This window comes from Meles meles, chromosome 13 (genome assembly GCF_922984935.1).
Source record: "Meles meles chromosome 13, mMelMel3.1 paternal haplotype, whole genome shotgun sequence".
Taxonomy (NCBI): Eukaryota; Metazoa; Chordata; class Mammalia; order Carnivora; family Mustelidae; genus Meles; species Meles meles.
The window spans coordinates 55,365,484-55,379,417 of NC_060078.1; the positions used below are offsets into that span (position 1 = coordinate 55,365,484).

Here is a 13,934-nt window from a genome sequence, read left to right on the forward strand (position 1 = left end):
GTTTAGGAAAACCAAACTAAATTATGAAAAAGCACTTAAGCATCTGTAAACACTATAAACGCAGGATCGTATCTGTAATTCACTTTCTTAGTTAAGATGAATCTGATCTTACCTTGTAACAGCATGAGGCCCACTAAACAAATACATGACCGTGACCTGTTTGGGGGAAACAGTCCCCCAGTGTCAGGGCTGTGGTACAGAACAGCTATCGCTGCTGACTTTCCCATCAATGCATTTGAGATTTGGGCCCCAAGCTCCATAACTGTGCCAAGGAGTGTGCAGCTGGACTTCCAAGGAGTAAGGCCTCGTTCTCTGAGCAGCGTCTGGGCATTCTGGCAGATCAGCTCCTGTTTTCTTATTTCCTTGATGTACTCTAAGTGGAAAAGCCTAACATGCACCAAGGACCATACACCCAGGGCTACATCAGACACAAAGATGACTGTGATGCAGCCCCCACGAGGAGCCCACCATCCAGAGGGAGAGGCCAAACCTGCAGCGCACCAACTGTTTCAGGCATGGAACTTCAATCAGGAGCAAGACATACATGCCACAGTCACTCAGTGTGACTAAGGTCCTCACAGACATATCTACAAAATATTGACCGGGCTGCCTTGGAAGAGATACCCGGAAGGATGCTAGCACCGTGCCTTGACACAGCAGGTATTTATGGCCATAAACTCAATCAAATCTTGATGAACAGCTCATTTTAATGTGGGGGAAACCAAGACCCGGACAAGTTAAGTGACTTTTCAAGGTGCCCCACGTCATTAGTGATGGGGCTGGACATAACACCTGAGCCTCATCACTCTCCAGCCCACCAGCCCACAATACCCACTCACGGTGCTTCTTTGGCTACCTGGCACGGGGAGAAGGCCAGATCTGCTGCCTGTTACTAGGTCTATCTCAGAATAAACAACGGATTTATTTTTGTAAGAAGACTGCATGCTTGGGACACTCTTGAAATCTCATGACTACCTGTATGCACACCACCTTAGAAATGTGCATTCAATCCGGTACAAACATTTCTTGAGAATATACGCTACCTCTAGCAAGTACCAATTTAAGGGCTTGGACAACGAGATGAAACTTCTGGTCAAACTGGAGGGTAAAACACCCGTATTTTTCCCTGCTCTCTCCTAGAACCCCACTAAAAGGACAGTAGAAAATTCTGATTTTTGACGGAAAGAAGATGATGACAGACAAGATATATCAACAGAATTCTGGAAGACAGAGAGCTGACTGCCATGCAGTAGTGGGATCAAGTTTCTGCCCTGCTAAGTGTAAGCAGGGGAGGGAAACACTAAGTAAGAGGGGCCACAGAAACAGAAGAAGCCTCTGGAATTGGAGGTACCAAGGATTAAGAGGGGAGGGGAGAGGGGCTAAAAAATAGAGTGTGCTAAAAGTTTGTCGAAGGAGCACTTCCAGCCCAGGGATGTCTCTCCTCCCATCTACTCAGTCTGGTGACTTCCCTCCCTCAGGCAGAAGAAGGCAGAGATTGACTGTTTAGGCAAACTACACCAGGGACTCGGGATGAAGACACAGTTGAGGGAGGTACACAGCTGAGAGAAGAAAGGAGAGAAGGGGGCAACCTTCGAAAAAGAACAGAGTAAGGGAAAGTCTGCACACCAAACAGAGTATACAGCCTCCTTTCCCATCAGGGTTCCCACAGTGTAAGACATCCAGGCTATTTTACCCCAGGCAACATTTCTCTCCAGGAAAACCCAACATCCCCCGGAGAAAAGATCTATAGGCACAGACATTGAAAGCAGGATCTCTCCTGGAGCCCACAATGAAATTAAGCCCCCTTCCTTGTCACATAAATGCCCAATCAGCAATCTTAAAATATAAATGGACAGTCAAGGATCAGTGAGGAACAGCTCCAATGGGAAATTCAGTAACTGAAACAAGCAGGAAAGGGGGTTTGGAGGAAACAAAGACAAAGCAGAAAAGAGCAGAAAAACACCAAAAACAGAAACAAAAACAAAAACCTAACCTAAGTGATTTTATTGCACCCATGAAACAAGAACAAAATACTATTTTAAAAAAATGTGAGCATCAGAGAATGAGGTATTCCAGAAAGTAAGCACACAAGCATGTTTCATGCAAAACCATAAAAACATAAATTTGAAAATTCAAAATGGTTAAGAATTAAGCTGAAGAGGTCTCTCACAAAGTACAACAAAAATAAAATGAAAAACAAGAAATAAAAGATTTTAAAATTATAAACTCGGGGCGCCTGGCTGGCTCAGTTGGTACAGGACATGACTCTTGATCTCAGGGTTGTAAGCTCAAGCCCCACACTGGGTGCAGAGATTACTTTTAAAAAATAATAAAATGTTTAAAAACAAAATAAAAATAAAAATTATAAACTCAACCCAGGAAGTCCAACATCCAACTAATAGAGGAGTTCCAAAAACAAAAGAAAAAAAGGAACTTACCAAGGAAAAATATAAGAAAATTTCTCAAAACTGAAGAACTTGAGTCTTCAAATCAAAACAGTACACTAAAGGACCTCGCACAATAATTTTAAAAGCAAGAAAATTTCCACTACAGAGAAAGAGAGATGATCCTAAAACTTGCAGTGAGAAAAAAGCAGGTTACCCATAGGTGATCAAGAATCCAAATGGCATCTGAATTTTTGCCATTAAAATTGGAACCTAGAAGACAGTGGAGCAATGCTTTCGAAATTCCAAGGGACCATGGCTTTCAACCTAAAATTCTAGACAAATTAAACCACCAATCAGGGGCACCAAGGTGGCTCAGTCAGTTAAGTGGCTGCCTTCGCCTCAGGTCATGATCCCAGAGTCCTGGGATCGAGTCCCACATCAAGCTTCTTGCTCCGCAGAGAGCCTGCTTCTCCCTCTCCCTCTGCCTGCTGCTCTGCCTACTTGTGCTCTCTATCTCTCCCTGTCAAATAAATAAATAAAATCTTGAAAAAAAAAAAAGACACCAATCAAGTTTAAATGTTGAATAAGCATATTTCAGACGTGCAAGTTTGAAGTGAACTTCCACAGATCCTCTCTCAGAACCTCCTGGGGAAATAAACCAAGAAAGAGGAAACAGAGGATCCAGCCCAGGACAAGATAAAGGAATGCCCAGGATGAGTCATGTCACAGGCCTATAGGTCAATCAACCCAGAAAAGAGGAGAGAGTTGGAGGCCTCTGGGAGGGAGGTCTCCAAGGGGAAAATGGTAATAAAATAAAGAGGAACATGTGTTATAAGACACAGATGTTTTAAAATTCTTTCAGAGACTTTGAGAATTAGTAAAAAGTACATAGGAAACAAAACAGAAAAAAGAAGGCAATGATCAACTAAAAAAAAAAAAGATGTACAAGAAAGGAAATATAGCACAACTATATGGTTCAGCCATGAACTCTATTTACACAGCCAAGATAATGTAAGCATCGAATATCAATATAACCCAAAACTGTGATGTAACCATATTGGGAAGACAGTGTGAACAGAGGTATGTGGGGAGAAGAGGGGACTAAGGGCTCCTCTAATCCATGGTAGGACATCAAGGAATAATATCCAAATTGAAAAATCAGGAAACAGAACTGTTAGCAGGCAACTCACAAATGTAATAGTACTATCAGGAAAAATAGCTAATAGAGTTGGAAGTGACTGTAGTAGGCAGAATAATGGCCCCTCAAAGATGGTGTCCATATCCTAATCCCTGAGTCTATAAACATGTTATCTGGCATAGGGGAATTACAGTTGCAAACAGAATAAAGGTTGCTGATCAAGGACACTTAAAATAAGATTGCCAGATTACTCAGGCAAGCCCAAAGTACTCACAAGTGTAGGGAGTCAGAGGAAGATGGGACTCTGTGAGAAGTCAGAGTGATGCAGTGGGAGGGGCCTCAGCCAGCCAGCTTGGCAGAGGAAGGGGGCCAGGGGCCAGGGAAGGCAGACAGCCTCCAGAAGCCAGAAGACTGCAACTAAGGACACAGATTCTTCCCAAAAGGGAATACAGCCCTGCTACCACCTTTATTTTAGCCCAGTGAGAACCTTTTCAGACCTCTAACCTACATAACCATAATATGAATTTATGTTGCTTCAAGCCACTATGTTGGTGGTAATTTGTTACTGCAGCAATAGAAAATCACATTCAGTGACGGACTCCGGGGAGTAATCGCTGGAATGAGAAGGGGGTGACACATCGTTTCTTTATAACCCTTGCAGTGTTACTTGACTTGAAAAAGTATACACACCCACAAACACACACTTTTTAAAAAGTATGTGTATATATTATATACACACACATATACACATATATACATAAATAAAATATGACTTTGATGTAAATTAAAATTGCATTTAAAAAGGGATGAAACGTAGATTCTGTCTTGCCAGATCTCACAATCTCGTAGAAAAGACAGACGGGAACCAGCTACTGCTGAACACAGGAAAAAAGCACCTTTCAGATGTGAGGAGAGTCTGAAAGGAGAAGGAGGAGTTAGCCAGGCCAAAGAGAAAAGGCCCTCCATGAGGGACAAGCTCTGGAGGGAGGGAGAACCTGGTTTCTAGGGACATGTATAAGTGTTCGTGACTGGGACATCCAGTGGGTCTGGCAGAGCCAGCGGGAAGGGCCGGGGGCGGGGGGCAACTCTCCACACAACCAGGCTTGGTGCTGCGGCACTGCTAGCTTCTCCAGCTGGGCAGGGGACCTGCTGTGCATGATTCAAGTGGACATGGGTAAGTGAAGGCCCATATACACACAGTACTTTCCTGGACCATCAGTTGTACTCAATAGCAGAGCATATATTTTTTTAAAGATTTGATTTAATCATTTAAGAGAGAGAGAAAGAGAGAGAGAGCAGAAGCAGGGGAAGGGGGAGAGGGAGAGGAGAAGCGGTCTCCCCACTAAGGGGGTGGCTGGATGTGGGGCTCGGTCCCAGAACCCCAAGATCACAACCTGAACTGAAGTTGGATGCCTAACCGACTGAGCCACCCAGGCACCCCAACAGTAAAGCATTTTAAATACCTTTATACTAAAACCAGCACAGACATATTATAGAGTACAAAAGTCATGTGAATTTTTAACATATTAACTAGAGATTTCAAGGCAACTGCTTGCTTGCAAGGCCAGCTTTAGACACTAAACTATCTGCTGACCACTGAGAACCAAGACTCAATCTTCTTTGTAATTAGTCTGAATCAGAAGAAAATTTTAAAGCACTACACCAAGCATCCATCAAAGCACCAGCAACTTCATACCTGCAACCTGTCAGTGGGTGCCTACCCTCCTTGTGCCTAGCTTCCCTGGGGTCCTAATTGACATGAATCAGAAAGCTGAGCAACATCTCATTCTTTTCCAAAAGGGCCTGGGTCTTGCCACTGACTGTTGGGTTAGCCCAGCTTAGGGAAACAAAGAAAAACCATCACACTGAATTCTTACATGTATTCTCTTGGCCATAAGTCCCCCCACATCCCCGACTCTAAGCATTAAGAGAATCACAGACAAGAGTCCCAGCTTCAAGTCCACAGCCTTTACAGTATAGGTCTCTGTCAGAGAACACACTGCACTCTTTCCATGGAAGGAAGTCAAGAAATAGGGCACATCTCTTGGGAGAGGGTGTCCCTTGTGTCCACAATACAGGGGTGGAAACTTTTTCTATTGTTGTAACTGTTTTTGTTATAAAAACAATAATATCCACATGACAGTGAGCCGGGAAATTTTTTTTCTATAAAGAGCCACTACTGACCACAGAAGAAAAGGGGGGAGGGGAGGGGAGGTGGAAATCAATGGAAGGCCACACAGAAAGAAGTAAAAAGCAATTTAATTGGGTTTGGTTTGTTTGTTTGTTTTGTGTATAAAACACATACCCACACATGGAAAGAGAGTGAACTCAACTGACTGTAAATTAAGAGCAGAGAAGATTAAATTTTAATAGCAGTAAATGTATTAAAATATACTACAAAGCTGTATTATTGACAGTCAAGAAAGAATGGGGAGGAGGGTAAGAAGAAAGAGAAAGATTCAGCAGGAGGAGAGAGAAAGAAATGTATAGAGGAGGGAAACGTGGGAAAGCAAGAAAGAGAGGACAGTGAGACACACAGACCTGTTTCCAGCTTAGGGAAACAAAGAAAAACCATCACACCACACAGGCCTATCCCTGCACAAAAAGAGAGAACAACTCAAGGAATCTAGAGACACTTCCGAGGCCTGACCAAGAAGCCAAAGTAAACTACACCACACAGGCCAGCTGTTGGCTTGGGCTATAGACTTCAAAGTATTATCACCTTTCATCCTTGCCTTTGAACGGCTACTGATCCGGTTAACCACTATTCACAGCTCTTTAATTGCTCATTGAAACATTCTGAGGCTTAGCTCAGGTCCCAGGCCAGAAGCTCCCTACACATGGGCTACAGTTCAGTGAATCAGCCAGCTCCAGGCGTGCCCTCTGAAAAGGGAGTAGGTGAAACACTATCTCATAAAACATACAAAACTCTGGTGAAAGTTTGAGGAGAAAACTCTGCTTGAGTTGAAAAGAGATTCTTTGGAGAACTTTCTTTCATTTTGCATTGTAAAAAAAACCTGGGACTTCAGCAGAACTGGGTCCCACCTCAGCATTCTCTGGCCTCACCGCCAGCACACCTGACTTCCCACATGTTCAGGTTCCATGTGGCCCAGTGGCTCCAAAGGCCTCAGCTGACCCTACGGCAAAGCAGCCTCTATCACACTCTGCAGTCTGAGGGTCAACAGGAGAGATCCCAAGGACACTCCACGGCCACCTCAAGCCCAGGCAGGTCCACCCACTCCCACCCCCTGTCTAAACCAAGCCTGTTCTTGCTTCCTTCACTCCAGGGCTGCAGAAATCCGCTCTCTCCCAGCTGGCAAAGGCCCCCTTTCCCTCCCTCCTCCAAGCTTGGAGGCTGTGTTTTCCTCTTCCCCACCTGACCTGCCTCCAACCTCTCTCTTCTTCAACTGTGTTTCCTCCTCACTTTCTCTATCCCATTTTAGAATCTCAGAGAAGGAGGGAGTAAGAGCTACATAAAGAACACAGGACCTGGAATCACCACACCTGGGTTCCTGTCCCAGCTTTGCATCTTGCTACCTGTGTGACTTTGGACAAATCACCAAACCTTCCCAATCCCTCAAATTCCTCCGTGAGGGGGGCGAAACCTGGCAGTCACAGTTTTCTTCCAACGCTCATGCTCTAAACACCTGAATATTCACCTGTATAACCGTAAATAAAGCAGCGAGTTAAACATACACAGGAAGGAGGAATGAATTCTAGAAACTCCTTTTCCTGAGCATTCTGCCAATTCAAGTCACCCCAGTCAACCTCCAGAGAGTCTGTGCGCCTCATTCCAGGCCATTCTAGCTCTGAACTATTTACATGCAGTAAATCCTCATCAATCACACTAATCAAGGAAAAGTTGAATCTGAAGCCATCAGAGGCCTGAGTCCTGGAATACTTCTTTCATGCCATTGAGCAATACTATGACTTTAACATCGTTTAGCAAACAAAAAGGAATGTTAAAATGCCCTCACAAACTGGACTTGTGAATCTAAGAATGGTGATGCTGTCAGGAACCCGGGAAAATAATCTGCTCCAAAGCCTTCCACTTTTTATTCCAACAAAGACACAGGCCCAGAGCGTGGAAGCCACAAGCCCAAAGCCCAAAGCAGGTTGGTGGCCAGGATCAAAGCCAGCTGTCCCGCCTCTGGTCCCAAGCTCCTTCACCAAAGTTTTTTGGGACCATCCATCTCCTTTTACAGAGATGGATTAAATCCTAAATGACCACTGAGTGCCCTCTATAGCAAATCTATTTCCACGTCCATGGAAGGGTTCAGACCTAAGTTTGAATGACCAGATGATTACCAATGCTGCCTGATTAAAAAGCCTTCTTTCCTGAACCCTGCCCATTCATACTCGGTGAAGAAAACCCCAGAGTCTGCTATCTATACGGAACTCTATTTTAGGGAAGGGAAAATAGGGGAACACTGAACAGTTCTTTGTTCTGCGAGTAAGAAGCATCTGTTCGTCCCCTCCCAGGACTCCAACCTCAGCCCCCAGTATTCCCAATCCCTTCAGAAAAGTTCACAAAAATTGTCCAACTAACAGGAAAGAGAGCAGGTAAGAGGAGGATCGGGCCCACAGGGGGTGGGCTTGAAGGGAAGATGACAATACCCTTCCCACCTCTTGGCCCTGCAGGATAGAAAGCATTTCTTTTCAGTTGCTAATTCCCTGCAGGGAAGTCACCAAAAACAGCTCAACTCAGGGCCCTCCAGCTGAGAAATGATCTCTCCGCAACCCCAGGAGAGCTACCCCTTTGCTAACCGTCCATTCTAAAGTGCACAGGGCAAAGGTGCCAAAAGACCCACCCTTTTCTGCTATCCCCTCAGGCCAAGAGCCTGAGACAGCAGAGCTTGGCTGGCAAGGAGCTATTTAAGGCAGCATCAAGAGGGTGGGGCAGAAAAATTGCTGGCAGCATCCTCTTCCTCCACCCCTCCCTCAAGCCAACACACACACACACACACACACACACACACACACACACACCCTCCCAGTGGGTAGACAGCCATCTATCTCACCTGCGTCTCTAACGGCTGTAGATCTGGAGTCTCCAAATGTCCAGCATGTGCTTTCTGTCATTGAGGGTGCTGTCCCCATCTGCTCCCCACCCCACCTTCAATCCACCCCCTTCTCTTCAACCACCACCAAGCTTCCTTTCCATCAAAAACATAAAACTAAATCTAAATAGAGGAGCTCAAAAACCAAGGAGAGTGGAGACAGACAAGTCATCCCTGGCCTTCACTTATAAAAGGAAAAGGGGCGTGGGGGGGGGATGTCAGAGGCCTGACTGCCAGAAAGCTTCCATGATGTCTCTAAATGAACCTCCCTCCTATTGACAGTGAAATCAATTCTGGCAATTTCAGCAGGTCGGCCCTGTGACAACAGGAGCATCCCAGCGCTCAGTTTAAAACAAAAATCCAAAGGTTCAGCCAGAACATGCTGGGAAAACACAGGGTCTGGATAAAAGGAGCCACGCTCAGTGGGATCTCTTGTGCTTTTATGTAGCAGTGTAACAGCGTAATAAATTCTGCCTGCCCGAAGAAAGCATGCACTGGTGAATTTCAAAGCCATCTTACGACAGCGGATGCAGGGGGGATGCAGAATTCGACAGCACATCCCCCCATGAAAGGTACATAATGACTTCAGGCCTCTCTCCCCCTCTACCTTGAACGGCGCTATCGCTTATTAGGGAAGCCACATCGGAAAGCAGTCAGGTGGGAGCTAGGGATGCCGGGGGAATTCGGAGAAAGGAGTTGCTTTCCGTCCATGTCGGTGATGAGCTGCCTAGCAAGATGCTGCCAGTCACTCCGGGGGGATGAAGCAGCATGGGCGGATGGGCACGCACGGTGTTCCGCACCCACACACGTACCCGCTCATTCAGGCGGGTCCTAGGCCAGACCGATCGTCCTAGGGCCTCTCCCGCCGCTCTCTCCTCCCGGGGGATGCTGATGAATGAACACACCTGCGATGCCTCCATCCTGCCGCTCGCTCCCTCCTTCTTCCTCTGGCTGCTGCAGAGGAGCCCTTCCGCGGTAGTTTCACTTTACAGCACAAACCCACCCGGGCTTTGATGTCTCCTCCACCCACCCATATTGCAGCCAGCCTGAAGCAGGCGGACATTCTCTCCTAGCAGTGGCCATGATCGCACGTACCCCCACCCACAAAAAAATAAAATAAAACCTGAATCCCGGGGACCCCTGCACCCTGGGGAACTTTCCTGGAGAGACCGGGGATCCACCCAGCAGGAAGGAAGGTTCGGCCGAGGGGGACCACGGCTTTCCCCGTGACCACGGGGATGCTCAGGGGGAGGGCGTCCCCCAAGTCCCTCCAACAGCTGGCCCTTTAAACGCGCCTCCTCCGAGCGCGGAACAAAGGCGCCGCCCGCGGGGGCCGGGCCGCCACACGCCCCCGGCGCCGCGGCCACCGGTCCGGAGAGCGCGGGCGGGCGAGCGGGAGGCTGGCGCGGGCTTACCTTGCGGGTCTCCGGGCGGGCGGGCGACGCGCGTCCTGCCCCACTCGCACTACACGCTGCAGTTGGCCCCGCTCTGTTTTTCTGGGACTCGGCGCTGACTTCACCGACACTCCGCGGCCGGCCAATGGGCTGCGGTGGCCGCCCCCTCATTAGCATGCGTCTGGAACCGTCCACTCCGGCAGCGCCCGGGCGGTGGGCGGTGCCAGGGGGCGGTGCTCGGTCCGGCCGTGACAGGAAGGGGCGTGTGCGCCAATGGGAGGTGAAAAACCGCCCTGCCGCCCCGCCCCGCGGCATTGTGAGCGGAGAGCGCGGGCCCGCGGGTCCTCCGCGACGAGTCGCGCGCGGTCTCAGTAACCCTTTCTGTCCTGGCAGGCCACTGGCTGGGCCCTAGGCTGGCCCCGCGCGCCCTCTGGTCCTTGAGAAGGCTCCCCCGTGGAGAGCTGGGAAGGAACCTAGGGCATAAAAATAACAGCTAACGTGTCTGGAGTGCATATATTAACACCCCTGTGCCCAGTTTACTCATCTGTAAAATGGTATAATTGTAGGTTGCAGTGGGCGGTTAAGTGGCTGCCTTTGGCTCAGGTCATGATCCCAGAGTTCTACGATCCAGTCCCGCTCCACCTCCTGTTCCACGGGGAGTCTGCTTCTCTCTCTCCCTCTCCCTCTGCTTGTGCTTTCTCACTCTCTCTCTCTCAAATAAATAAATAAAATCTTTAAAAAAAGAATAGTAGGATGTAGTGAAGATTAACATAGTTAAGCTATGTAAAGCATTTAGATCAGTGCCTGGCCTTTTTGCTACATAAATGTTTGCTACTATCATAATTATACTCTGTACCAACCAATGTGCTTAATGCTTCCTGGGTATTTTCTCATTTTATCCTCAGAGCCTTATAAAGAAGGCACTGTCACTAATCCCTATTTTTCAAGTGGGAAAACTGTTGAGGTTTAAGTGGCTTGCTCAAGGTCACACAGAAAACAATGCAACCAGAATCTGAACTCGGGCTCTGAGATTTCATTCATGCATGCGACACACATTCAGGGAGGCAAATGCTGGTCCCTGGGGTTACAGCAAAAACAGGAACGCTTCCCTTCATTAGGCTTCCATTTTAGTGAGGGAGACAGGCAAGTGAAAAAAATCATCTGCAAAGTGAAACAGAGTGAAGAGAATAAAACAGAGCAATATACAAGTGAAGAGAAGGGTACTTTTTGAGTTCAGAGCTAACTGCCACTGGGCATACCATCCTGACCTCCTCCAGTACCCCCTTGGTGTTACAGGAGAGGAATCAGAGAGGGGAAGCTGCTTACCCAAGGTCTCAGGGCCAGTAAGCAGGCACACCTAGCTCCCAACATCCCCGGGACATCCCTGAAGGTAGAGCAGTCATCCCCGGGGCTGAACAAAACTGACTTTTGTAAGCTGCCATTGACAAGAATCTTCAGCCAGAGCACGTTCCCAGTTAACAAGCTATGTGTGGTGAGGTAAAGACAGGCCTTAATGACTGCACAGGCTGATGGGAAACACATCTGCTAAGGTTCTTAGATGTCAAGGAACAGTGACGAGTTTTTGCTGAGCATCGGCTGTCCCCTTCTGTGTAAAGAAAAAAGAAATTTAGAAAACTCATAGCCGCCTGGGAGCTCATTGCACAACTGAGGAGACAAGATGCCACCAGGAAACCACTCACCCTAGGGAGCTCCCAGCCCATGTCTCCTTCCACTTTCACCTTATCCTTCAGCTTTGCAAAAAAGACTAGATTAGGAGTCAGGCTCTCCAGGCTCTGCTATTAGCTTACTCCCTGATCTAGGCAAGACAGTTCCTTCTGGGCCTGGAAAGTTATAAAATGACTTTCACTCAAGCACAGCTAGTCTGCTAGGCACTGTTCTGTACCTGCGCTGAGGGCTTAACAAGTGTTAACTCACACCACACAACCACCCCAGGAGGGAGTCCTATACTTATCCTGACGTTGTCCATAGAGGAGGAAAATAACAGGGAGAGAAACCAGAGAAGTTGCATACCTCACAAACTTAGGGCAACACCATTCAGAATTAAAAAAAAAAAAAAAATTAGAACAATTCAGATGTCCAATTTTAATTGGATAAGAAAAGCTTTCTACTAAAACCATATGACAGAATACCATACAGCCACAAAAAAAAAGAAAAAGTACAGTGATGCTGACACACGAAGACGTACATAATATATTATTGAATAGAAAAGTAGATTGAGGGGCACCTGGGTGGCTCTGTCAGTTAAGCATCTGCCTTCAGCTTAGGTCATGATCCCAGGGTCCTGGGATCAAGTTCCACAATGGGCTCCCTACTCAGCGGGGAGTCTGCTTCTCCCTCTGCCCCTCCTCCTGCTTGTGCTCTCTCTCTCAAATAAATAAAATCTTTTTTTAAAAAGTAGATTGACGGAGAAAGATAACTATCATATGATCTCCCTGATATGAGGACGTGGAGATGCAACATGGGGGGTTAGGGGACTAGAGAAGAATAAATGAAACGAGATGGGATTGGGAGGGAGACAAACCATAAGTGACTCTTAATCTCACAAAACAAACTGAGGGTTGCTGGAGGGAGGGGGGTTGGGAGAGGGAGAGTGGGGTTATGGACATTGGGGAGGGTATGTGCTATGGTGAGTGCTGTGAAGTATGTAAACCTGGCGATTCACAGACCTGTACCCCTGGGGATAAAAATACATTATATGTTTATTAAAAAATTTTTTTAAAAAAGTAGATTGAGAGGCCCCTGGGGGGCTCATTTGTTAGGCGTCTGCCTTTGGCTCAGGTCATGTTCCCAGGGTCCTGGGATCAAGTCCTGCCTCAGGCTCCCTGCTCCATGAGAGGCTTGCTTCTCCCTCTCGCAGTCCCCCTGCTTGTGTTCCCTTTCTCACTGTGTCTCTGTCAAATAAATAAAATCTTTTTTAGGGGCACCTGAGTGGCTCAGTGGGTTAAGCCGCTGCCTTCGGCTCAGGTCATGATCCCAGGGTCCTGGGATCGAGTCCCACATCGGGCTCTCTGCTCAGCGGAGAGCCTGCTTCCCTTCCTCTCTCTCTGCCTGCCTCTCTGTGATTTCTCTCTGTCAAATAAATAAAATCTTTAAAAAAAAAATCTTGTTTAAAGATAAATAAATAAATCATAGATTGAAAACTAGTTTAATACTGCAATCCCATTAGGATTATTTTTATGGGATTGCGAGTAATTATTTTTTGCTCATGTATATTTTTATTTTTTTCTTCAAAAACATCTATCAAATTATTTAATTAAAATAAAACAAAATAATTTTAAAATGAAAAACCAGACTCTATCTCTGGAAATTTTATATATAGACAAGTCCATCCTTGCAAGTGGGCAAGTGCTTTGAGGAATCTTAAGTGAGCTCTACGTCTTTGAGCCATCCCTCAGATACCGAATTCTGCAGGTTCCAGGCTGTGTGTTGATGAGATAAATGGAAAAGATATGAGATAAATGGAAGGACAGGAGGGAAGAGAAGAGGGGAAAACAGAGAGAAAGAAAAAAATGCTACTATCCTTCGAGACTCATCTCAAATGTCTCTTCCAAGAAAAGTTCAGAGTCATGGTCTAGTAACATCTTAACGCGTAAAGCCACCGAAGAAATCAGCAGGTGTAATTGTGTCCACTCATTTTTGTCTTCAGTCATTCACTGATTCATTGATTCAAGGCCCTGTACTAGGCTGGTGAGACCTGACTCCCGACCTCCCAAAGATAACTCCTGAGAAAGCAGAGGCCCAGAGAAGGCCAGCTCCATGGGTGCACATTCTGTGCTGGAAAGGGTCCCACTCGCAGTTTAGTAGCATTTTTAATTTTCCATTTCAAGTGAGGGGCCTCACATTTTCATTTTGTAGTGGGGCCTACAAATTCTTGTAAATTCTGGGGCCTGTCCTGGGAAGGAGAAACGCTAAGCCCTCCTCAGTGTATCAGTAA

At 46.7% G+C, this 13,934-nt stretch overlaps 1 protein-coding gene across 50 annotated transcripts in view; it reads right to left on the reverse strand.

The window, feature by feature from the left end:
• The window catches only part of SORBS1 (sorbin and SH3 domain containing 1), a 225,338-nt gene extending 215,247 nt beyond the window's left edge, over window positions 1-10,091 (reverse strand). For all 50 annotated transcript variants that reach the window (XM_046026710.1, XM_046026709.1, XM_046026682.1 and 47 more), the window contains exon 1: window positions 10,001-10,091. The gene's annotated coding sequence lies outside the window, so the exon portion shown is untranslated. The remainder of the gene's footprint in view (window positions 1-10,000) is intronic.
• Window positions 10,092-13,934: the final 3,843 nt, after the last annotated feature.